This window comes from Triticum dicoccoides, chromosome 1B (genome assembly GCF_002162155.2).
Source record: "Triticum dicoccoides isolate Atlit2015 ecotype Zavitan chromosome 1B, WEW_v2.0, whole genome shotgun sequence".
NCBI classification, from domain to species: domain Eukaryota; kingdom Viridiplantae; phylum Streptophyta; class Magnoliopsida; order Poales; family Poaceae; genus Triticum; species Triticum dicoccoides.
Window position 1 is genome coordinate 263,803,718 of NC_041381.1, and position 12,878 is coordinate 263,816,595.

Consider the following 12,878-nt stretch of genomic DNA (forward strand, 5'->3'; position numbering starts at 1 on the left):
GGAATATGGACTCGAGCGCCCAACCAAAAGTTACCCGAGGCGCAGGTTGTTACCTCAATTCGAGGACGAGGCACTAGAGCCTATACTACTAGCGCAAGATGCGGCTGACCGACCACCTCGTGGCCGAGACAAAGCGGCATATCAGCCCGAACACCAGCCTGCACCCCGTTGCCAAATAAATAAAAACACGAAGGCCCGGGGCTACACGCATGACCTGCGAGATGAATTGGAAAACAAAGCAGGACAGTCAAGATCGATCTACGTCGCGGGGGCACGCCCCACGCGCGATGATGACCGCCACGCCGGATATACTAAATACAAATTCGTGCAGGCCGAATACAGTAGACCAGACTCATCCGAACTGCGTCGCGATGTAGCCTGGCATGGAGGCGCCGCACACCCCCTATGCTTCACTGACGAAGTAATGGAGCATGAATTTCCAGAAGGGTTTAAACCCGTGAACATCAAACCATATGATGGGACAACACACCCCGCGGTATGGATCGAAGATTTCCTTCTCCACATTCACATGGCCCGCGGCGATGATCTACATGCCATCAAGTACCTCCCACTAAAACTCAATGGACCAGCTTGGCATTGGCTGAATAGTCTGCCGGCAAACTCCATTGGCAGTTGGGAGAACCTAGAATATGCATTCCTCGACAACTTCCAGGGCACTTAAGTGCGACCACCGGACGCTGAAGACTTAAGTCACATAACCCAACAACCCGGAGAGTTAGCCAGGAAATTCTGGACTCGGTTCTTAACTGAAAAGAACCAAATCGTCGATTGTCCGGATGCCGAAGCCCTAGCAGCCTTTAAGCATAACATCCGTGACGAGTGGCTTCCCCGACACCTTGGCCAAGAGAAGCCGAAATCCATGGCAGCCCTTACGACACTCATGACCCGCTTTTGTGCGGGCGAGGCCAGCAGGTTGGCTTGTAGCAATAGCACATCAAGAAATCCTGGCACTTCAGACGCCAGAGATGGCAACGGCAAGCCCCAGCGCAACAGAAACAAGCGTCGCAATAATGGCAATAACACCGAAGACACGGCCATCAATGCTGGATTCAGTGGCTCCAAGTCCGATCAACGAAAAAAGCCATTTAAAAGAAACAATCCAGGCCTGTCCAGTCTAGACCGCATACTCAATCGCTCATGTCAAATCCACGGCACCCCGATAAACCAGCCTACCACACCAATAGAGAATGTAGGGTATTTAAACAGGCCGGCAAGCTCAATGCCGAAAACAAGGAAAAGGGGACGCATAGTGATGACGACGAGGAGGCTCGGCTACTGAACACAGGGGGACAGAAGAAATTTCCTCCCCAAGTAAAAATGGTAAATATTATATACGCCACCCATATTCCCAAGCCGGAGCGGAAGCACGCACTAAGGGACGTCTACGCGATGGAACCAGTCTCCCCAAAGTTCAACCCATGGTCTTCCTGTCCGATCACATTTGATCGCAGGGACCATCCGACCAGTATCCGTCATGGTGGCTCAGCTGCACTGGTCCTTGACCCTATCATTGACGGATTCCACCTCACACGAGTCCTCATGGACGGTGGCAGCAGCCTGAACCTGCTTTATCAGGATACAGTGCACAAAATGGGCATCGATCCCTCAATGATCAAACCCACCAAAACCACCTTCAAAGGTGTCATACCAGGTGTAGAGGCCTGTTGTACAGGCTCAATCACACTGGAAGTGGTCTTCGGATCTCCGGATAACTTCTGAAGCGAGGAGTTAATCTTTGATATCGTCCCCTTCCGTAGTGGTTATCATGCGCTACTAGGACGAACTTCATTGGCACGATTCAATGCGGTGCCACACTATGCCTACCTAAAGCTCAAGATGCCCGGACCTCGCGGGGTTATAACAGTCAATGGAAATACAGAGTGCTCCCTCCGTACGGAGGAGCACACTGCGGCCCTTGTAGCAGAAGTACAGAGCAGCCTCCTTAGGTAGACCCTCGATTCGGCAATAAAGACCCTGAGCACCGCCAAGCGAATCCAAAGTACTCTGCAACAAGATCGTCCAGCCCATCCAGAGCTCGCCTAGCAATTCGGCCTCCGTCCTAGTCCCAGTCAAGCGGTGAAATTGGTGCCGCGTGTACATAATTACGCACTTAAAATACCATGGGCATGGACGGAGGCACAACTAGACCGTGGTCCACAATGCGGCTCAACCGCCCCGGACCCGCATACCTTCATGTTTTTCTTTCTTGCGGGTTCCTCTTTTCTTGAGGCTCTTCCGATAACCTGATCATCGACCCATCACGGGATAGATACACCAAGGAAGCAAGGAGCTTTGACGTTCAAAGGGAATCCCCAGGTGGTCTCTGCTAATGATCGCTATGCCTGTTTTACATACCCACACGCAACTCGCTCTTGGTTAGGGCATGTTAAATAGCTGTATTTTCTCATTAAATTAATGTATACATACGCCTTGACGTATTATTCAAATAACAATGGAAAATAATCTGCAGCGTCATCTTATTACTTTATTTTTTCCTTGACTGTTTATTTATTACAAATCACACCCGTACATTCTGGTACACTCAGTTCGCCAGGGGCTTCAGTGTACCCCATAACACGGCAAGAAAGTCCGAACACTTTTAATAGTGCGGCACCCCGAACTTATAGCATTATATGCATCAACTCCAAATCATGTCTTGGGTCAATAGTTGGGTTGCCCGGCTCCTGTGCTAGCTACCCAACATTCCGCTATATCGGCTAGGGTAGTAAATTGTGTCCCGATTCTTCCGGACAAGCACCTTAGTAGAGAAACCCGAAAACTGACTGTCATGATGCAACAAGAGATGGTTGCTGTTCAAGAGGTTTCAAATCCTTAAAGATTTTTTCCGCTTTATGTGAGGAATTGGTCTTTGTCCGGTTTAGGCGTGTATAGCGCCCCAAGTTCGGCCTTCCGAACACCAGTGGTTACGCCAAAATTTAAAATTATAGAACTTCTATGGCTAAGTGAGGGTGATAAAGCTGTATAGTCTGATTGCCTTGTTCGTTGCGCTAAACACCTCCTTAAAGGACCACAAACTTGGATAAAGAGTGTTTAGATTTACCCCAAACACCCCTATACTAGTTACATGGGTGCAGAAGCCGACGACTGGCCAACTCTCAGATTATATAAATGGCCGCACAGGAGGTAAATTTTTAAATCAACAAGCATTCTGTTGCACAAATGAACTTGTTTCATATTACAAGATAAAATGAGTGTATTCATTCAAAGATTACATCCTTGGTACATTGCTCCGCCACCTCAGGGACGTCGGCAGTGAATGGTGAGGCGGTGGAAGGCGCGGCGCGGGGCGGCGAAGTTAACGGCAGCGACGGCTGTAGACAGCGGCGAGGCGAGCTGCGGCGGCGGCTGCTGCTGCTTTGGGAGGAGAGACCGGGGGCTCGGTTATAAAGGCCAGGGGGCGGAGGTGCTTGCGGGAGGGGGCAGGAGAGTCCGGCCTCAGCACGGAGGCCGAGGTCGGCGCGGCGGCACGCCGTGGTGCGGCTGGAGTCCGCCCCAAGCTCGGGGACGGTGGTGCTTGGCTGGGCTGCGACCTGGCTCGGTTGGCTGGGCGGTTCGGCGGAGGAAACTTTTTTTTATAAAACATTTTTTCTAGAGAGAGAAAAACATGCAAAAACTAATATAAATATATAACTAAAAATAAAAGAAAAAATCACATAATAATATGGCCTTATTAATGACCTAGTGAACATTTTTCTGGGCCTAAATGCCTAAACTAAAAACAAACTTTTTAGTACTAATAACTCCCCAAAAAATAAATAGACTTGTAAATAAAATCAAATAAAATATTCAAAAATTCAAAATTTGATTTCCAATATTTCTTTGCTGTTTTTGAAGAAGTCCTTTTATCTTCTCTCTTTATTTTATTTATTTGCAAAAAAATAGAAAATAATTTTGATTGAAACAATTTGATCCAATTTTCCAAATTTTGAAAATTCAAAAATGCATTTTTGTGAAACCTCCAACTCTCTCAATTGGTCCATGAGTTGCCTATGGTGTTTAGGGTCAAATTCAACTAAAACAAATGAGTGCAAAAAGCATAAATCATGGATGCATATCAATGATCTATAAATAACATCCAAATTGAAAATTGGGATATTACATTGAGTCTCCATTATGCTATACATAACAACAAACCTATCTTGATGGATGACATGTTTCTATATCATGCATCTCATTTATTTGAGCATTGGATATTTTGTGCTAACCAACACATGCACGTATGCATCATAATGGATGATGTGTACATATACCACGCACACACAATTTTCCCTTTGCCTTTGTTTTGTGTAGGTACTCACATATACTAGTCAACCTGTCAATCCCAAGAGTTAATGAAACGAGCTCTTGAGAGCAATGATGACGTGGGATCCCGCGGATTGTCCTTACCACCATTCTCTTCGCGCAACGACTGCACACATCTCTTTTTCTTGGCTCTCACACGGCTATGGGCTATTGACCACTTATCACCTTATGCCCATACTATCGTGTTCAGTCTGCATGTTATGCCTCTTTACATGATTTTGCCATGCAATTGTGACCCTTGCTTGCATCTACCCATGATTCACCATTATGCTACTCCTATGTGTATTGGCATGCTTGGTGAAGATCCTAGTAGCTATTGCAATGATTTCTTTATGCCCCATGCTATTCTTTATTCTTGTGGTGGGAGAGTCATGATGGCCCATTGCTATTCATATGGCCTCTCGCCAATACATTGATGATATTTTGCTCATATCTTGCTTTCATGCTTGCGATATGTCATGTGCATTATTCATGCCCACTATTTGCGCACATGCCATGATTACCTCTAGTATGTTGCATCTTTGCACTACTAGCTTGTTTGACTTGATCACTATGATTGCTTTCTATGTTGCATCACCCATGTTCCATTCTCATGCTTTCTTGGGTTGATGACATATATGTTCATGCCTCTCACATGATATATCTTGATCATTGTCTCTTCTCTTCATTAGTTGCAACCCTCATATCCACTTTTAGTGAGTGCAACCATACTATGCTTAATGATCTTGGAGACTTTGGCACTTCACTTGTGATGCATGCTTGTTTGATTGAGCCTATTGTATTTGGTTGTTCTCGCATCATATGCCTCCATACTATGAAATACTCCCTTGTCCTCTCTTATGATGAGCATGATGCATACACTTGTTGGGTACCTTACCACACGAATGATAGGTTTTGCACTTTCGCTAACCTCATTTGTATTTCTGAGTGTTTCTTATGTTCTTTCGTTTTGAAGAATTCACAAGGTGGTACCATCATGAGACATATTAGTTATGTGAAGGCATACACAATGTACAACACCAACATTTGCGAGAATCTCCTATAGGTGAACTCCTTCCTTTTCAGCCATCCTCAAATACGCATATTGGATGGGTCGTTCTTTCATTGTTGTTTCCTTCTTGTTGTCCACGTGCTACATATCGCGAACGGGGGAGCGACATTGGAGATTGGCTCTATGGACCTTCACATTGCGGAGCGCTCAGACTTATTGGATGCACCTCCGGAACTCCACTCATGCCACGACATCGAGCATTTGTACACCAACACTCCTTTGACTCACTGCACCAACACATTCATATTTGTTCATTGTGCTCCCACATGTCATGCTCGATGGACATATCATACTCACCACTAGTTTGCACCATATGCATGGATTGACACACATTATGCTTGCCTCGTTGCATCTATTTCCAGGTCATCCATGATATATGAGCTTTTGCATTTTCTTAGCAAATTTGTTGTGATATACCTCGATGGCATATTCATACATCATGATCATCTTGCTTACCATAATTTGCACGATAATATAATCACATTGAGAACCAATTACCATGTTCATGCTTTTGATAAACCATCCCATTATGACATCATTTTGCACAATGGTCCAATTTATCACATTCAAAACACCTTTGTGAATACTATGAATTAATTAGACCACATAATTGCTTTACATATCATTCTATATCATCTTGCTAAGCTTCATGCGCCTTGTCACGAACAATCTTATTGGGTGAAGTCATAATTAGTTGATGGACACCTTGTGTGCGCTAACCATTTTATTTCCGAGTGTCGTTTGTGTTCGCTATTTTTGCATTTATACCACTCCGGCGACACCTTGGACTACTTGGATTACGCCATGTCTTCAACTCCATCCAACTACAAGTTCATGCATGACACTGTTTCCAGCATGATGAGGGTCATGATCCGACGTCTGATCTTTCCCAAGGGGGGGGTGATGCGGAGCATCCTACGTTCATCCCCATGTACACTAAGACGAGACCTCGACCTCGAGCATACGCCATTGGACACAAGGTGAACTCGTTCCTAAGTCCTTCTCCTTTCTATTCACGCGAGACATGGTTGCTACCTAATGCAAAGACACTACATGTGCTTAGGAACCAAGGACTAAAGGAGGAAGAACAACCAGCTTCAACACTTGTGCAGAGTTGTCTGCCAAGCCTGGAACTTCGGGCCACAGCCTAGAACCTCCGGCCCTCAACACTCTAGGCGACGCCTGGATGCGCCAACTCTTTGTCCAGCCCGGACCTTGCCCGGAACCTCCAACGCCCGCAACATCTGGCCATCCCGGAACTTTCGGCCCTACTACACCGACGTTTCCTCGGACCATGCCAACTCTTTGGATAGCCCGGACCATGCCCAGACCCTCGCCTGGAACCTCCGGCGCCCGGACCTTCCAGCCGTCCCCGAAACTTCTAGCCCTCCCTGTGTGCAGACACTCGGGCCAAGGGCCATGTACCTGTTTTGCCCCTCACCCACTCTTTGTGGCCCTAGACTATATACTCCTCCACCTCCACCATCTTAGGGTTAGCAAAGTAGTAGCTCATTTGAGACAGAGCTTTTCTCTCCACTTGATACCTTCTCCATTGGAGTTCACAACCTCTACGGAGAAGATCACCCAAGTGGATTCAAGACCCCTCAAGGGAAGACCCCTGAAGACCTCCTCACGGAGAAGAACTTGCTACTTGTATCATCCTGTGTTGATCGTGGATCGTGTATCTCTTTGTGTTTCAAGGATCTAGCACATGTGTAATCGAATCTTGTTGGTTTGAGTGAATCCTCTCATGTTTCCCCTCATATTTTCCCCTCGTGTTCTTCCCGGGATCCACTCCAATCGCGAAAGATCAGGTATCTAGGGTTCTACCCTACATCAGTCCCCATTGGTGCCCCGCCCGCACCTACGGTGACGTCTAGATAGGTTTTTGGGAGTATCAACCATGTATACATCATAAGTAGATATGGCAGTCCATTTGCCGGTGTTTACCAGTTGCGAAGTGGTTTCCGTAGGGCCATCCACATCTTCATCCATGTCGGTGGCCTTATCATAGTCTAACACATCGGTTATATCATCTATCATGCTGTCTAGGTGGGTGCTAGGTGGGACGTAAATTACCTGATCGTTGGCTTTAAGTCCGGTCTTGTCATAAACTAAGGTTTGAGCATCCAAAATGGGTAAGATCTGGATGCGGTCGAGCATCCCGTGTAGCTAAGATAGTTCCTCGGGATTCATAGCCTAGCTGTAGGCAGGGCTAACTCAAAGTACACCCAACGTATAGCCTGGCACAACTTCAGCAAGGGGAGGATCCAAAGTTGATTTCGGATCTAGCACAAGAGTCGGATCCAAATCCAATTTAATGCCCGAGGTGGGGGCTGGACTAACGTCAAGGCTTGATGCCAAGACGAGATAGCCCAAAGTTGATATACTTGGTTCCTCTGGTGGGGTCAGAGAGCCTGATCCGACATCCTCGAGGGAGATCGGTTTCAGAGTCGAGCCCTTTCTGTGATAGGCCATTAATTCGGCCGGGCATCCAGCCTGACAGGACGAGATCGTTGCACGAATCTTTAGTGTATTCCAAGCCTCCAGAAGTCACGATCTAATTTGGGGTGTAGTTCTCGGTGAGGGCCAGATGGCTTGCCGAGTCCGCGCAGAAGATCATGCTGCTGAACACAAAAAGTCGGTCGGGGACGTATACATTCTCGTAGCTGGCGTCGTGATTAATCTACAGATGAGCCATCGATCCTTCTGTTGATCACACAGTTGAATCCTCAATGAAAGCACTAGTATCGGTGTCAAAACCGGTAGACCTCGAGGTAGGGGGTCCCGAGCTATGGATCTAAGATTGGTGGCAACAGGAATAAGGGAAGCGATGTTTGCCTAGGTTCGGGCCCTCTTGATGGAGGTAAAACCCAACGTCCTTATCTTGTTTATATTGATGATGATGTATCAAGTACAAGCTTGATCTACCTCTAGATAGTAAGTTCTGTTCTGGCCCTAGGGCTAGATGAATGTAATTGTGATTCGGTCTCTTCTACGGGCTAAACCCTTTGGCTTATATACACACCAGGTAGGGAATCTAGGGTTGCATGGTCTGTATCCAGGGGGATCGCATGGAGGCGGTAGGAGTTTGAGTATTGTCGGGCTATGCTATGTGCACTTTATGATACATATTTTATATAGCTTTCATAGCATGCATATATCATCGTATCATCTCTTGTGTCATCATTGCTCCTGCTTATACATAATTACTATCTTGGTTCGACCATTACGCATCGTGGCAAAAGAAAATATCAAAAAAGAGAGGAAAACACTTTTAAGAAAAAAAAAGGAAACAAAATGCTTGTAAGTAATAGGAATATCATCGCGCCACATTGCATCTCATATTGACATCATTGATCATCGTTGTGCGAGTTTCATCGTGAGTCATACATACATAGCATACTTGGGATAGCAAGACGATACATTTTGTCTCTCATAGCTTGTGCACAAGTATGTATCACTCCCATTTGAGCAATCATGCTACTATCTCTCTGGTATTGCCCAACGCGAGCTTGTTCTGTGGATATCACATTTTGTTCTCATCCCTTAGTTGCACAACACCACTTATCTATTTTTGTGTGTTTCCATGCACCACTCATTGGTATCGATCTATTTCCTGCACTTGGGAATTTGTGATTCTTTTTCAACAATCTATATATCTTGACTAACAATTTCATTAATTTTGTGACATTTATCCTCACCAAACTCCTAAATAAAATTTACTTGTGTAGGTGTGAGATTGACAAGATTTGGTACCAATTCAATACTTCCATAGTACCATATTGAGTGATCTTGATTCATCTTCAACATCAGGAAAGGTAAATTTGGTATAGTTCTTCTGACTCTTCCACCCACATTTTCTTGAGTATGATGGATAGGCCAAGCGCATCAAAACCGCTCTTCAATGAGCAAGAAGAACCAAATGACTATCTCATCAAAGTTCATCTATTCGGTGTTCAACGAGCTTGGCATAAAAAATGAAGCTTTGGGACCGCATTGAATAAGTCGCCACCGACTTGCGCAATCTGAAGCAAGAAGACATGCCTTACTTGATGCCAAGCTATCCACACAAATTGAAGAGATTCACGCCATGATGGTCAACCACACTTCTTCAACATCTTCATCGCGAAGACGGCAACACTCAGGCCACCATTCTCCGGACACATCTTCCGACACAAGTCTTCCAGGACCTCGTTCTCATCTTCGAGATGACCGCCAAGCTCATCAAGATTCACAAAACCCATTCCCTGGCAATGGTTTGCAAGACCGCCTTCGTGAATGTGAGCGACGTTGTTGCCAAGAACAAGATGACATTAAACAAGAGCCAGCATGATGACGCCAATGCCAAGAAGAGCAAGACAGTGATGCCCTACGGCAAGAACAACAACATCGTGAGGAGCAAGTGCTAGAGTCACAACGAGCCCTACAGGAAGCCACTTGCGCACAATGCAATCGATGAGTGCGTGAGAACAAAGAAGCGCTCTGACAAGAGCAACAAGATGAAGCCGCTCACCTTGAATAAATCAAAGAACGTGGGAACCAGACAAGAATCCCTCATCCCCAATGCCAAGCTAATCATGAAGAGCAACAGGTTGAAGACACCCCTCCAAGACAAGAGCGACATCACCATCACAACCATCGATCATATTGAGGAGCAACGCTACGGCAAGCTCAAGTTCACCATGCGTGTCCGTGTAAAAATAGACAAAACTCGGGGTAGGGGGTCCCAAGCTGCGGATCTCAAATCGGTGGTGACAGGAACAAGGGAGACTATGTTTACCTAGGTTTGGGCCCTCTTGATGGACGTAAAACCCTACATCTGCTCTTGTCTATATTGATGGAGATGTATCGAGTACAATCTTGATGTACCTCAAGATTGTACATTATGTTCTAACCATAGGGCTAGGTGAATATAATTGTGATTCGGTCCCCTCTATGGGCTAAACCTTTGTCTTATATGCACGCCAGATAGGGCATCTAGGGTTACATGGTCAGTATTTAGGGGGACCGCGTGGAGACGGTAGGAGATGTCTTGGAGTATACGTCAAGTCTTCAGTAGATGCGGTCTTGATCGCGTCCAAGCGTGTGGCTTCTGGAGTCCAATCGATGGAGAGTGAGGCCCACTGGCCCAACCCGACGACTATGGGCAGACTCAGTTGGCACCCCTTAGTCCAGGACACCGTCAGTAGCCCCCGAGCTGGTCTTCTATGCTGAGGGCGACTATGTTAATGTAAATACCTTCGGATCCTAAGTCTTTCGCTCGATAGACGAGTTCCCCCTTTTCTGCAATTCGAGATTCCTTCCCTTTAAAGAGTACCATGGACCAGCCCTCCAAGGAGTGGCATTCACTAACCATGGGTTAGCCAAACTCGCTCAACACCCGAAGGCGCGAGGTTACTTAATCACAAAGACCAGCTGGATAGGTGTGAATAGTGCTCTATAGCTTGACAACTTTATTGGAGCGGGACCACCCACGACTGGTCAAGTAGTTACTGCTCACCCGAATCATGGCTCGTGGCAATCTTCTTATTGGCACGTCCCATCCAAATGGAGACCATGCCCGTTTTCTTAGGGATATCATTAATATTTTCTTTCTCGCCGTACGCATAACGACATCTTTTGCGGGGAGTGGTGATTCCAATGGCACGACAGAGGGACTCTTGGCCTTTTACCGGCCTATATAAGAATAAAAAGATAGCAATGAAAAAAAAACACTCTCATTTCCCCTCGCTTGCTGCCTCTCGAGCTCTAGCGCCCAGATCCAATCTCGCCCTCATCCTTCCTAGCGCATCCTAGTCTCCATTCCAAGCAATGGCCGACGCCAACCTCAAGGTACACTGGCATGGTTCATCCATCACGGAGGGCACCATCTTGGAGCTGGGCATCATGGGGGTACATCCCCACAGAGGTCAACACCAGAGTGTCGAACCCAGACCAACGGGTACACGCTCTGAATCCAGGGGAGAGGGTGGTCCTCGTCCCCTGCTACTTGTGAGCTACGTTGGGATTTCCTGGAAGAGGAGAGGATGATGCAGTACAGTAGAGATAAGTATTCCCCTCAGTCATGAAACCAAGGTTATCAATCCAGTAGGAGAACCATGCAACAACTTGTAAACCACACCTATACACCAACAACATATACTTGCAACCGAACGCCTAGAGGGGTTGTCAATCCCTTAACGGTTCTGAGCAAGATTAAACGATGTTTTTTATAGATAGATCAAACAAAAATACAAAATAAAATAAATAAAAGTAAATTGCAGTGAGGTATTTTTGGTTTTAATACATGATAGAAAATAGACCCGGGGGCCATAGTTTTCACTAGAGGCTTCTCTCATAAAATAAGCATAGGTGGGTAGACAAATTAATGTTGGGCAATTGAAAGAAAAGCAAATAATTATGACGATATCTAAGGCAATGATCATGAATATAGGCATCATCTCCGAGAGAAGTAGACCGAAATGATTCTGCATCTATTACTATTACTCCACACATCGACCGCTATCCAGCATGCATCTAGTGTATTAAATTCATGGAAGAACAGAGTAACGCCTTAAACAAGATGACATGATGTAGACAAGATAAACTCACGTATAAAATAAATCCCATCTTGTTACCCTTCATAGCAATGATACATGTGTGTCATGTCCCTTTCTGTCACTGGGATTGAGCACCGCAAGATTGAACCCATCATAAAGCACCTCCTCCCATGGCAAGATAAATCAATCTAGTTGGCCAAACTAAACCAATAAATCGGAGAAGAAAACGAGGTTACACTACTAGTGAAAACCTTATAGTTAGAAGCTTAACAGTAGCGTGGGTAAAAGACAATCACTACTGCTACTTAACAGTAGGGTGGGCCATCCGTGCTACAGCTAAGCCAGTAGCAGTAGCACGGCCGTGATAAACTGTGCTCCTACTAAGTGGTACCCACACAGGCCACCAGGCTAAGTATAGTAGCAGCGCCCAAAACCACACTACTGCTAAGAGCATAGCATTAGCGCGCTTAGTATGCCCACCCTACAACTATTGTTGCACTATGCCACCACATGGGCCCCACTTAGCAGAAGCGCGTGATGCCAAGGCCGCGCTACTGCTATGGCACTTAGCACTAGCGCTCGTCCTGGACCCCCGCTGCTGCTAATTCACCTTATCGTCTCCCGCGCCCGTCCACTTTCCCACCCCCTCACTCACTCACTCTCCGCCTCTTCCTCCTCCTGCCGTCGCCACCGCATTGCCGCCATTGGCCTCCCTCCTTCTTCCTCGTTAGTAAGCCGCTGTCCTCCTCGCTTCTCCCTCCCTACTCTTCTCGGTGTTATCCTTCCTCCTCCCGCTCTCTCCTTTCTCCTCACTCCTGCTCCTCCCTCCTCCCTCCTCGTCCGTCCGCCCTCCTCCTCTCTCTCCTTTCTCCCTTCCTCCTCCTCCGGGCGCCATCCTCCCTCCTCCTGCTCTCTCCTTTCTCCTCCCTCTTGCACCCTCC